Genomic DNA, 14,675 nt, shown 5'->3' with positions numbered 1-14,675 from the left:
ATACCTATCTGATCTGTCTGTCTGTATACCTATCTGATATTTCTGTCTGTTGGTCTGTCTGTACACCTATCTGATCTTTCTGTCTCTTGGTCTGTCTGTATACCTATCTGATCTTTCTGTCTGTTGGTCTATCTGTATACCTATCTGATCTGTCTGTCTGTATACCTATCTGATCTGTCTGTCTGTTGGTGTGTCTGTATACCTATCTGATCAGTCTGTCTGTATACCTATCTGATCTTTCTATCTGTTGGTCTGTCTGTATACCTATCTGATCTTTCTGTCTGTTGGTCTGTCTGTATACCTATCTGATCTTTCTGTCTGTTGGTCTGTCTGTATACCTACCTGATCTGTCTATCTGTTGGTCTGTCTGTATACCTATCTGATCTTTCTGTCTGTTGGTCTGTCTGTATACCTATCTGATCTTTCTGTCTGTTGGTCTGTCTGTATACCTACCTGATCTGTCTGTCTGTTGGTCTTTCTGTATACCTATCTGATCAGTCTGTCTGTATACCTATGTCATCTGTCTGTCTGTTGGTGTGTCTGTATACCTATCTGATCTGTCTGTCTGTTGGTCTGTCTGTATACCTATGTGATCAGTCTGTCTGTATACCTATCTGATCTGTCTGTCTGTTGGTGTGTCTGTATACCTATCTGATCTGTCTGTCTGTTGGTCTGTCTGTATACCTATCTGATCTTTCTGTCTGTTGGTCTGTCTGTATACCTATCTGATCTTTCTGTCTGTGGGTCTGTTCGTATACCTATCTGAACTGTCTGTCTGTTGGTCTGTCTGTATACCTATCTGATCAGTCTGTCTGTATACCTATCTGATCTGTCTGTCTGTTGGTCTGTCTGTATACCTATCTGATCTGTCTATCTGTTGGGCTGTCTGTATACCTATCTTGATCTTTCTGTCTGTTGGTCTGTCTGTATACCTATCTGATCTGTCTGTCTGTTGGTTTGTCTGTATACCTATCTGATCTTTCTGTCTGTTGGTCTGTCTGTATACCTATCTGATCTGTCTTTCTGTTGGTCTGTCTGTATACCTATCTGATCAGTCTGTCTGTATACCTATCTGATCTGTCTGTCTTTTGGTCTGTCTGTATACCTATCTGATCTGTCTGTCTGTTGGTCTGTCTGTATACCTATCTGATCTGTCTGTCTGTATACCTATCTGATCTGTCTGTCTGTTGGTCTGTCTGTATACCTATCTGATCTGTCTGTCTGTTGTTCTGTCTGTATACCTATCTGATCTGTCTGTCTGTATACCTATCTGATCTGTCTGTCTGTTGGTCTGTCTGTATACCTATGTGATCTGTCTGTCTGTTGGTCTGTCTGTATACCTATCTGATCTGTCTTTCTGTTGGTCTGTCTGTACACCTATCTGATCTTTCTGTCTGTTGGTCTGTCTGTATACCTATCTGATCTTTCTGTCTGTTGGTCTGTCTGTATACCTATCTGATCTGTCATTCTGTTGGTCTGTCTGTATACCTATCTGATCTTTCTGTCTGTTGGTCTGTCTGTATACCTATCTGATCTTTCTGTCTGTTGGTCTGTCTGTATACCTATCTGATCTGTCTGTCTGTTGGTCTGTCTGTATACCTATGTGATCCTTCTGTCTGTTGTTCTGTCTGTATACCTATCTGATCTTTCTGTCTGTTGGTCTGTCTGTATACCTATCTGATCTTTCTGTCTGTTGGTCTGTTTGTATACCTATCTGATCTGTCTGTCTGTTGGTCTGTCTGTATACCTATCTGATCTGTCTGTCTGTATACCTATCTGATATTTCTGTCTGTTGGTCTGTCTGTACACCTATCTGATCTTTCTGTCTCTTGGTCTGTCTGTATACCTATCTGATCTTTCTGTCTGTTGGTCTATCTGTATACCTATCTGATCTGTCTGTCTGTTGGTCTGTCTGTATACCTATCTGATCAGTCTGTCTGTATACCTATCTAATCTGTCTGTCTGTTCGTCTGTCTGTATACCTATCTGATCTGTCTGTCTGTATACCTATCTGATCTGTCTGTCTATTGGTCTGTCTGTATACCTATCTGATCTGTCTATCTGTTGGTCTGTCTGTATACCTATCTGATCTTTCTGTCTGTTGGTCTGTCTGTATACCTATCTGAACTGTCTGTCTGTTGGTCTGTCTGTATACCTATCTGATCTGTCTGTCTGTTGGTCTGTCTGTATACCTATCTGATCAGTCTGTCTGTATACCTATCTGATCTGTCTGTCTGTTGGTGTGTCTGTATACCTATCTGATCTGTCTGTCTGTTGTTCTGTCTGTATACCTATCTGATCTGTCTGTCTGTATACCTATCTGATCTGTCTGTCTGTTGGTCTGTCTTTAAACCTATCTGATCTGTCTGTCTGTTGGTCTGTCTGTATACCTATCTGATCTGTCTATCTGTTGGTCTGTCTGTATACCTATGTGATCTGTCTGTCTGTTGGTCTGTCTGTATACCTATCCGATCTGTCTTTCTGTTGGTCTGTCTGTACACCTATCTGATCTTTCTGTCTGTTGGTCTGTCTGTATACCTATCTGATCTTTCTGTCTGTTGGTCTGTCTGTATACCTATCTTATCTTTCTGTCTGTTGGTCTGTCTGTATACATATCTGATCTGTCTGTCTGTTGGTCTGTCTGTATACCTATGTGATCCTTCTGTCTGTTGTTCTGTCTGTATACCTATCTGATCTTTCTGTCTGTTGGTCTGTCTGTAAACCTATCTGATCTTTCTGTCTGTTGGTCTGTCTGTATACCTATCTGATCTGTCTGTCTGTTGGTCTGTCTGTATACCTATCTGATCTGTCTGTCTGTATACCTATCTGATATTTCTGTCTGTTGGTCTGTCTGTACACCTATCTGATCTTTCTGTCTCTTGGTCTGTCTGTATACCTATCTGATCTTTCTGTCTGTTGGTCTATCTGTATACCTATCTGATCTGTCTGTCTGTATACCTATCTGATCTGTCTGTCTGTTGGTGTGTCTGTATACCTATCTGATCAGTCTGTCTGTATACCTATCTGATCTTTCTATCTGTTGGTCTGTCTGTATACCTATCTGATCTTTCTGTCTGTTGGTCTGTCTGTATACCTATCTGATCTTTCTGTCTGTTGGTCTGTCTGTATACCTATCTGATCTTTCTGTCTGTTGGTCTGTCTGTATACCTATCTGATCAGTCTGTCTGTATACCTATCTGATCTGTCTGTCTGTTGGTCTGTCTGTATACCTATCTGATCTGTCTATCTGTTGGTCTGTCTGTATACCTATCTGATCTTTCTGTCTGTTGGTCTGTCTGTATACCTATCTGATCTTTCTGTCTGTTGGTCTGTCTGTATACCTACCTGATCTGTCTGTCTGTTGGTCTTTCTGTATACCTATCTGATCAGTCTGTCTGTATACCTATGTCATCTGTCTGTCTGTTGGTGTGTCTGTATACCTATCTGATCTGTCTGTCTGTTGGTCTGTCTGTATACCTATCTGATCAGTCTGTCTGTATACCTATCTGATCTGTCTGTCTGTTGGTGTGTCTGTATACCTATCTGATCTGTCTGTCTGTTGGTCTGTCTGTATACCTATCTGATCTATCTGTCTGTTGGTCTGTCTGTATACCTATCTGATCTTTCTGTCTGTGGGTCTGTTCGTATACCTATCTGAACTGTCTGTCTATTGGTCTGTCTGTATACCTATCTGATCAGTCTGTCTGTATACCTATCTGATCTGTCTGTCTGTTGGTCTGTCTGTATACCTATCTGATCTGTCTATCTGTTGGTCTGTCTGTATACCTATCTTGATCTTTCTGTCTGTTGGTCTGTCTGTATACCTATCTGATCTGTCTGTCTGTTGGTTTGTCTGTATACCTATCTGATCTTTCTGTCTGTTGGTCTGTCTGTATACCTATCTGATCTGTCTTTCTGTTGGTCTGTCTGTATACCTATCTGATCAGTCTGTCTGTATACCTATCTGATCTGTCTGTCTTTTGGTCTGTCTGTATACCTATCTGATCTGTCTGTCTGTTGGTCTGTCTGTATACCTATCTGATCTGTCTGTCTGTATACCTATCTGATCTGTCTGTCTGTTGGTCTGTCTGTATACCTATCTGATCTGTCTGTCTGTTGTTTTGTCTGTATACCTATCTGATCTGTCTGTCTGTATACCTATCTGATCTGTCTGTCTGTTGGTCTGTCTGTATACCTATGTGATCTGTCTGTCTGTTGGTCTGTCTGTATACCTATCTGATCTGTCTTTCTGTTGGTCTGTCTGTACACCTATCTGATCTTTCTGTCTGTTGGTCTGTCTGTATACCTATCTGATCTGTCTGTCTGTTGGTCTGTCTGTATACCTATGTGATCCTTCTGTCTGTTGTTCTGTCTGTATACCTATCTGATCTTTCTGTCTGTTGGTCTGTCTGTATACCTATCTGATCTTTCTGTCTGTTGGTCTGTTTGTATACCTATCTGATCTGTCTGTCTGTTGGTCTGTCTGTATACCTATCTGATCTGTCTGTCTCTTGGTCTGTCTGTATACCTATCTGATCTTTCTGTCTGTTGGTCTATCTGTATACCTATCTGATCTTTCTGTCTCTTGGTCTGTCTGTATACCTATCTGATATTTCTGTCTGTTGGTCTGTCTGTACACCTATCTGATCTTTCTGTCTCTTGGTCTGTCTGTATACCTATCTGATCTTTCTGTCTGTTGGTCTATCTGTATACCTATCTGATCTGTCTGTCTGTTGGTCTGTCTGTATACCTATCTGATCAGTCTGTCTGTATACCTATCTAATCTGTCTGTCTGTTCGTCTGTCTGTATACCTATCTGATCTGTCTGTCTGTATACCTATCTGATCTGTCTGTCTATTGGTCTGTCTGTATACCTATCTGATCTGTCTATCTGTTGGTCTGTCTGTATACCTATCTGATCTTTCTGTCTGTTGGTCTGTCTGTATACCTATCTGAACTGTCTGTCTGTTGGTCTGTCTGTATACCTATCTGATCTGTCTGTCTGTTGGTCTGTCTGTATACCTATCTGATCAGTCTGTCTGTATACCTATCTGATCTGTCTGTCTGTTGGTGTGTCTGTATACCTATCTGATCTGTCTGTCTGTTGGTCTGTCTGTATACCTATCTGATTAGTCTGTCTGTATACCTATCTGATCTGTCTGTCTGTTGGTGAGTCTGTATACCTATCTGATCTGTGTGTCTGTTGGTCTGTCTGTATACCTATCTGATCTGTCTGTCTGTTGGTCTGTCTGTATACCTATCTGATCTTTCTGTCTGTTGGTCTGTCTGTATACCTATCTGATCTTTCTGTCTGTTGGTCTGTCTGTATACCTATCTGATCTGTCTGTCTGTTGGTCTGTCTGTATACCTATCTGATCAGTCTGTCTGTATACCTATCTGATCTGTCTGTCTGTTGGTGTGTCTGTATACCCATCTGATCAGTCTGTCTGTATACCTATCTGATCTGTTTGTCTGTTGGTCTGTCTGTATACCTATCTGATCTGTCTATCTGTTGGTCTGTCTGTATACCTATCTGATCTTTCTGTCTGTTGGTCTGTCTGTATACCTATCTGATCTGTCTGTCTGTTGGTCTGCCTGTATACCTATCTGATCTGTCTGTCTGTACACCTATCTGATCTGTCTGTATGTTGGTCTGTCTGTATACCTATCTGATCTGTCTGTCTGTTGGTCTGTCTGTATACCTATCTGATCTGTCTGTCTGTATACCTATCTGATCTGTCTGCCTGTTGGTCTGTCTGTATACCTATCTGATCTGTCTGTCTGTTGGTCTGTCTGTATACCTATCTGATTAGTCTGTCTGTATACCTATCTGATCTGTCTGTCTGTTGGTGTGTCTGTATACCTATCTGATCTGTGTGTCTGTTGGTCTGTCTGTATACCTATCTGATCTGTCTGTCTGTTGGTCTGTCTGTATACCTATCTGATCTTTCTGTCTGTTGGTCTGTCTGTATACCTATCTGATCTTTCTGTCTGTTGGTCTGTCTGTATACCTATCTGATCTGTCTGTCTGTTGGTCTGTCTGTATACCTATCTGATCAGTCTGTCTGTATACCTATCTGATCTGTCTGTCTGTTGGTGTGTCTGTATACCCATCTGATCAGTCTGTCTGTATACCTATCTGATCTGTCTGTCTGTTGGTTTGTCTGTATACCTATCTGATCTGTCTATCTGTTGGTCTGTCTGTATACCTATCTGATCTTTCTGTCTGTTGGTCTGTCTGTATACCTATCTGATCTTTCTGTCTGTTGGTCTGTCTGTATACCTATCTGATCTGTCTGTCTGTTGGTCTGTCTGTATACCTATCTGATCAGTCTGTCTGTATACCTATCTGATCTGTCTGCCTGTATACCTATCTGATCTGTCTGTCTGTACACCTATCTGATCTGTCTGTATGTTGGTCTGTCTGTATACCTATCTGATCTGTCTGTCTGTTGGTCTGTCTGTATACCTATCTGATCTGTCTGTCTGTATACCTATCTGATCTGTCTGCCTGTTGGTCTGTCTGTATACCTATCTGATCTGTCTATCTGTTGGTCTGTCTGTATACCTATCTGATCTGTCTGTCTGTTGGTCTGTCTGTATACCTATCTGATCTGTCTGTCTGTTGGTCTGTCTGTATACCTATCTGATCAGTCTGTCTGTATACCTATCTGATCTGTCTGTCTGTTGGTGTGTCTGTATACCTATCTGATCTTTCTGTCTGTTGGTCTGTCTGTATACCTATCTGATCTGTCTGTCTGTTGGTCTGTCTGTATACCTATGTGATCCTTCTGTCTGTTGTTCTGTCTGTATACCTATCTGATCTTTCTGTCTGTTGGTCTGTCTGTATACCTATCTGATCTTTCTGTCTGTTGGTCTGTCTGTATACCTATCTGATCTGTCTGTCTGTTGGTCTGTCTGTATACCTATCTGATCTGTCTGTCTGTATACCTATCTGATATTTCTGTCTGTTCGTCTGTCTGTATACCTATCTGATCTGTCTGTCTGTATACCTATCTGATCTGTCTGTCTATTGGTCTGTCTGTATACCTATCTGATCTGTCTATCTGTTGGTCTGTCTGTATACCTATCTGATCTTTCTGTCTGTTGGTCTGTCTGTATACCTATCTGAACTGTCTGTCTGTTGGTCTGTCTGTATACCTATCTGATCTGTCTGTCTGTTGGTCTGTCTGTATACCTATCTGATCAGTCTGTCTGTATACCTATCTGATCTGTCTGTCTGTTGGTGTGTCTGTATACCTATCTGATCTGTCTGTCTGTTGTTCTGTCTGTATACCTATCTGATCTGTCTGTCTGTATACCTATCTGATCTGTCTGTCTGTTGGTCTGTCTTTATACCTATCTGATCTGTCTGTCTGTTGGTCTGTCTGTATACCTATCTGATCTGTCTATCTGTTGGTCTGTCTGTATACCTATGTGATCTGTCTGTCTGTTGGTCTGTCTGTATACCTATCCGATCTGTCTTTCTGTTGGTCTGTCTGTACACCTATCTGATCTTTCTGTCTGTTGGTCTGTCTGTATACCTATCTGATCTTTCTGTCTGTTGGTCTGTCTGTATACCTATCTGATCTTTCTGTCTGTTGGTCTGTCTGTATACCTATCTGATCTTTCTGTCTGTTGGTCTGTCTGTATACCTATCTGATCAGTCTGTCTGTATACCTATCTGATCTGTCTGTCTGTTGGTCTGTCTGTATACCTATCTGATCTGTCTATCTGTTGGTCTGTCTGTATACCTATCTGATCTTTCTGTCTGTTGGTCTGTCTGTATACCTATCTGATCTTTCTGTCTGTTGGTCTGTCTGTATACCTACCTGATCTGTCTGTCTGTTGGTCTTTCTGTATACCTATCTGATCAGTCTGTCTGTATACCTATGTCATCTGTCTGTCTGTTGGTGTGTCTGTATACCTATCTGATCTGTCTGTCTGTTGGTCTGTCTGTATACCTATCTGATCAGTCTGTCTGTATACCTATCTGATCTGTCTGTCTGTTGGTGTGTCTGTATACCTATCTGATCTGTCTGTCTGTTGGTCTGTCTGTATACCTATCTGATCTTTCTGTCTGTTGGTCTGTCAGTATACCTATCTGATCTTTCTGTCTGTGGGTCTGTTCGTATACCTATCTGAACTGTCTGTCTGTTGGTCTGTCTGTATACCTATCTGATCAGTCTGTCTGTATACCTATCTGATCTGTCTGTCTGTTGGTCTGTCTGTATACCTATCTGATCTGTCTATCTGTTGGTCTGTCTGTATACCTATCTTGATCTTTCTGTCTGTTGGTCTGTCTGTATACCTATCTGATCGGTCTGTCTGTTGGTTTGTCTGTATACCTATCTGATCTTTCTGTCTGTTGGTCTGTCTGTATACCTATCTGATCTGTCTTTCTGTTGGTCTGTCTGTATACCTATCTGATCAGTCTGTCTGTATACCTATCTGATCTGTCTGTCTTTTGGTCTGTCTGTATACCTATCTGATCTGTCTGTCTGTTGGTCTGTCTGTATACCTATCTGATCTGTCTGTCTGTATACCTATCTGATCTGTCTGTCTGTTGGTCTGTCTGTATACCTATCTGATCTGTCTGTCTGTTGTTCTGTCTGTATACCTATCTGATCTGTCTGTCTGTATACCTATCTGATCTGTCTGTCTGTTGGTCTGTCTGTATACCTATGTGATCTGTCTGTCTGTTGGTCTGTCTGTATACCTATCTGATCTGTCTTTCTGTTGGTCTGTCTGTACACCTATCTGATCTTTCTGTCTGTTGGTCTGTCTGTATACCTATCTGATCTTTCTGTCTGTTGGTCTGTCTGTATACCTATCTGATCTTTCTGTCTGTTGGTCTGTCTGTATACCTATCTGATCTGTCTGTCTGTTGGTCTGTCTGTATACCTATGTGATCCTTCTGTCTGTTGTTCTGTCTGTATACCTATCTGATCTTTATGTCTGTTGGTCTGTCTGTATACCTATCTGATCTTTCTGTCTGTTGGTCTGTTTGTATACCTATCTGATCTGTCTGTCTGTTGGTCTGTCTGTATACCTATCTGATCTGTCTGTCTGTATACCTATCTGATCTTTCTGTCTGTTGGTCTATCTGTATACCTATCTGATCAGTCTGTCTGTATACCTATCTAATCTGTCTGTCTGTTCGTCTGTCTGTATACCTATCTGATCTGTCTATCTGTTGGTCTGTCTGTATACCTATCTGATCTTTCTGTCTGTTGGTCTGTCTGTATACCTATCTGAACTGTCTGTCTGTTGGTCTGTCTGTATACCTATCTGATCTGTCTGTCTGTTGGTCTGTCTGTATACCTATCTGATCAGTCTGTCTGTATACCTATCTGATCTGTCTGTCTGTTGGTGTGTCTGTATACCTATCTGATCTGTCTGTCTGTTGGTCTGTCTGTATACCTATCTGATTAGTCTGTCTGTATACCTATCTGATCTGTCTGTCTGTTGGTGTGTCTGTATACCTATCTGATCTGTGTGTCTGTTGGTCTGTCTGTATACCTATCTGATCTGTCTGTCTGTTGGTCTGTCTGTATACCTATCTGATCTTTCTGTCTGTTGGTCTGTCTGTATACCTATCTGATCTTTCTGTCTGTTGGTCTGTCTGTATACCTATCTGATCTGTCTGTCTGTTGGTCTGTCTGTATACCTATCTGATCAGTCTGTCTGTATACCTATCTGATCTGTCTGTCTGTTGGTGTGTCTGTATACCCATCTGATCAGTCTGTCTGTATACCTATCTGATCTGTCTGTCTGTTGGTCTGTCTGTATACCTATCTGATCTGTCTATCTGTTGGTCTGTCTGTATACCTATCTGATCTTTCTGTCTGTTGGTCTGTCTGTATACCTATCTGATCTGTCTGTCTGTTGGTCTGTCTGTATACCTATCTGATCAGTCTGTCTGTATACCTATCTGATCTGTCTGCCTGTATACCTATCTGATCTGTCTGTCTGTACACCTATCTGATCTGTCTGTATGTTGGTCTGTCTGTATACCTATCTGATCTGTCTGTCTGTTGGTCTGTCTGTATACCTATCTGATCTGTCTGTCTGTATACCTATCTGATCTGTCTGCCTGTTGGTCTGTCTGTATACCTATCTGATCTGTCTGTCTGTTGGTCTGTCTGTATACCTATCTGATCTTTCTGTCTGTTGGTCTGTCTGTATACCTATCTGATCTTTCTGTCTGTTGGTCTGTCTGTATACCTACCTGATCTGTCTGTCTGTTGGTCTTTCTGTATACCTATCTGATCAGTCTGTCTGTATACCTATGTCATCTGTCTGTCTGTTGGTGTGTCTGTATACCTATCTGATCTGTCTGTCTGTTGGTCTGTCTGTATACCTATCTGATCAGTCTGTCTGTATACCTATCTGATCTGTCTGTCTGTTGGTGTGTCTGTATACCTATCTGATCTGTCTGTCTGTTGGTCTGTCTGTATACCTATCTGATCTTTCTGTCTGTTGGTCTGTCAGTATACCTATCTGATCTTTCTGTCTGTGGGTCTGTTCGTATACCTATCTGAACTGTCTGTCTGTTGGTCTGTCTGTATACCTATCTGATCAGTCTGTCTGTATACCTATCTGATCTGTCTGTCTGTTGGTCTGTCTGTATACCTATCTGATCTGTCTATCTGTTGGTCTGTCTGTATACCTATCTTGATCTTTCTGTCTGTTGGTCTGTCTGTATACCTATCTGATCTGTCTGTCTGTTGGTTTGTCTGTATACCTATCTGATCTTTCTGTCTGTTGGTCTGTCTGTATACCTATCTGATCTGTCTTTCTGTTGGTCTGTCTGTATACCTATCTGATCAGTCTGTCTGTATACCTATCTGATCTGTCTGTCTTTTGGTCTGTCTGTATACCTATCTGATCTGTCTGTCTGTTGGTCTGTCTGTATACCTATCTGATCTGTCTGTCTGTATACCTATCTGATCTGTCTGTCTGTTGGTCTGTCTGTATACCTATCTGATCTGTCTGTCTGTTGTTCTGTCTGTATACCTATCTGATCTGTCTGTCTGTATACCTATCTGATCTGTCTGTCTGTTGGTCTGTCTGTATACCTATGTGATCTGTCTGTCTGTTGGTCTGTCTGTATACCTATCTGATCTGTCTTTCTGTTGGTCTGTCTGTACACCTATCTGATCTTTCTGTCTGTTGGTCTGTCTGTATACCTATCTGATCTTTCTGTCTGTTGGTCTGTCTGTATACCTATCTGATCTTTCTGTCTGTTGGTCTGTCTGTACACCTATCTGATCTGTCTGTCTGTTGGTCTGTCTGTATACCTATGTGATCCTTCTGTCTGTTGTTCTGTCTGTATACCTATCTGATCTTTCTGTCTGTTGGTCTGTCTGTATACCTATCTGATCTTTCTGTCTGTTGGTCTGTTTGTATACCTATCTGATCTGTCTGTCTGTTGGTCTGTCTGTATACCTATCTGATCTGTCTGTCTGTATACCTATCTGATATTTCTGTCTGTTGGTCTGTCTGTACACCTATCTGATCTTTCTGTCTCTTGGTCTGTCTGTATACCTATCTGATCTTTCTGTCTGTTGGTCTATCTGTATACCTATCTGATCTGTCTGTCTGTTGGTCTGTCTGTATACCTATCTGATCAGTCTGTCTGTATACCTATCTAATCTGTCTGTCTGTTCGTCTGTCTGTATACCTATCTGATCTGTCTGTCTGTATACCTATCTGATCTGTCTGTCTATTGGTCTGTCTGTATACCTATCTGATCTGTCTATCTGTTGGTCTGTCTGTATACCTATCTGATCTTTCTGTCTGTTGGTCTGTCTGTATACCTATCTGAACTGTCTGTCTGTTGGTCTGTCTGTATACCTATCTGATCTGTCTGTCTGTTGGTCTGTCTGTATACCTATCTGATCGGTCTGTCTGTATACCTATCTGATCTGTCTGTCTGTTGGTGTGTCTGTATACCTATCTGATCTGTCTGTCTGTTGGTCTGTCTGTATACCTATCTGATTAGTCTGTCTGTATACCTATCTGATCTGTCTGTCTGTTGGTGTGTCTGTATACCTATCTGATCTGTGTGTCTGTTGGTCTGTCTGTATACCTATCTGATCTGTCTGTCTGTTGGTCTGTCTGTATACCTATCTGATCTTTCTGTCTGTTGGTCTGTCTGTATACCTATCTGATCTTTCTGTCTGTTGGTCTGTCTGTATACCTATCTGATCTGTCTGTCTGTTGGTCTGTCTGTATACCTATCTGATCAGTCTGTCTGTATACCTATCTGATCTGTCTGTCTGTTGGTGTGTCTGTATACCCATCTGATCAGTCTGTCTGTATACCTATCTGATCTGTCTGTCTGTTGGTCTGTCTGTATACCTATCTGATCTGTCTATCTGTTGGTCTGTCTGTATACCTATCTGATCTTTCTGTCTGTTGGTCTGTCTGTATACCTATCTGATCTGTCTGTCTGTTGGTCTGTCTGTATACCTATCTGATCAGTCTGTCTGTATACCTATCTGATCTGTCTGCCTGTATACCTATCTGATCTGTCTGTCTGTACACCTATCTGATCTGTCTGTATGTTGGTCTGTCTGTATACCTATCTGATCTGTCTGTCTGTTGGTCTGTCTGTATACCTATCTGATCTGTCTGTCTGTATACCTATCTGATCTGTCTGCCTGTTGGTCTGTCTGTATACCTATCTGATCTGTCTGTCTGTTGGTCTGTCTGTATACCTATCTGATTAGTCTGTCTGTATACCTATCTGATCTGTCTGTCTGTTGGTGTGTCTGTATACCTATCTTATCTGTGTGTCTGTTGGTCTGTCTGTATACCTATCTGATCTGTCTGTCTGTTGGTCTGTCTGTATACCTATCTGATCTTTCTGTCTGTTGGTCTGTCTGTATACCTATCTGATCTTTCTGTCTGTTGGTCTGTCTGTATACCTATCTGATCTGTCTGTCTGTTGGTCTGTCTGTATACCTATCTGATCAGTCTGTCTGTATACCTATCTGATCTGTCTGTCTGTTGGTCTGTCTGTATACCTATCTGATCTGTCTATCTGTTGGTCTGTCTGTATACCTATCTGATCTTTCTGTCTGTTGGTCTGTCTGTATACCTATCTGATCTTTCTGTCTGTTGGTCTGTCTGTATACCTATCTGATCTGTCTGTCTGTTGGTCTGTCTGTATACCTATCTGATCAGTCTGTCTGTATACCTATCTGATCTGTCTGCCTGTATACCTATCTGATCTGTCTGTCTGTACACCTATCTGATCTGTCTGTATGTTGGTCTGTCTGTATACCTATCTGATCTGTCTGTCTGTTGGTCTGTCTGTATACCTATCTGATCTGTCTGTCTGTACACCTATCTGATCTGTCTGCCTGTTGGTCTGTCTGTATACCTATCTGATCTGTCTATCTGTTGGTCTGTCTGTATACCTATCTGATCTGTCTGTCTGTTGGTCTGTCTGTATACCTATCTGATCTGTCTGTCTGTTGGTCTGTCTGTACACCTATCTGATCTTTCTGTCTGTTGGTCTGTCTGTATACCTATCTGATCTTTCTGTCTGTTGGTCTGTCTGTATACCTATCTGATCTTTCTGTCTGTTGGTCTGTCTGTATACCTATCTGATCTGTCTGTCTGTTGGTCTGTCTGTATACCTATCTGATCTTTCTGTCTGTTGGTCTGTCTGTATACCTATCTGATCTGTCTGTCTGTTGGTCTGTCTGTATACCTATCTGATCAGTCTGTCTGTATACCTATCTGATCTGTCTGTCTGTTGGTCTGTCTGTATACCTATCTGATCTGTCTGTCCGTTGGTCTGTCTATATACCTATCTGATCTTTCTGTCTGTTGGTCTGTCTGTATACCTATCTGATCTGTCTGTCTGTTGGTCTGTCTATATACCTATCTGATCTGTCTGTCTGTTGGTCTGTCTGTATACCTATCTGATCTTTCTGTCTGTTGGTCTATCTGTATACCTATCTGATCTGTCTGTCTCTTGGTCTGTCTGTATACCTATCTGATCTTTCTGTCTGTTGGTCTATCTGTATACCTATCTGATCTGTCTGTCTGTTGGTCTGTTTGTATACGTATCTGATCTGTCTGTCTGTATACCTATCTGATCTGTCTGTCTGTTGGTCTGTCTGTATACCTATCTGATCGGTCTATCTGTTGGTCTGTCTGTATACCTATCTGATCTTTCTGTCTGTTGGTCTGTCTTTATACCTATCTGATCTGTCTGTCTGTTGGTCTGACCGCATACCTATCTGATCTTTCTGTCTGTTGGTCTGTCTGTATACCTATCTGATCTGTCTGTCTGTTGGTCTGTCTGTATACCTATCTGATCTGTCTGTCTGTATGCCTATCTGATCTGTCTGTCTGTTGGTCTGTCTGTATACCTATCTGATCTGTCTGTCTGTTGGTCTGTCTGTATACCTATCTGATCTGTCTGTCTGTATACCTATCTGATCTGTCTATCTGTTGGTCTGTCTGTATACCTATCTGATCTGTTTGTCTGTTGGTCTGTCTGTATACCTATCTGATCTGTCTGTCTGTTGGTCTGTCTGTATACCTATCTGATCAGTCTGTCTGTATACCTATCTGATCTTTCTGTCTGTTGGTCTGTCTGTATACCTATCTGATCTTTCTGTCTGTTGGTCTGTCTGTATACCTATCTGATC

This window comes from Lampris incognitus, chromosome 1, assembly GCF_029633865.1.
Source record: "Lampris incognitus isolate fLamInc1 chromosome 1, fLamInc1.hap2, whole genome shotgun sequence".
NCBI lineage: Eukaryota > Metazoa > Chordata > Actinopteri > Lampriformes > Lampridae > Lampris > Lampris incognitus.
Note: the sequence above shows the minus strand (reverse complement) of the source record.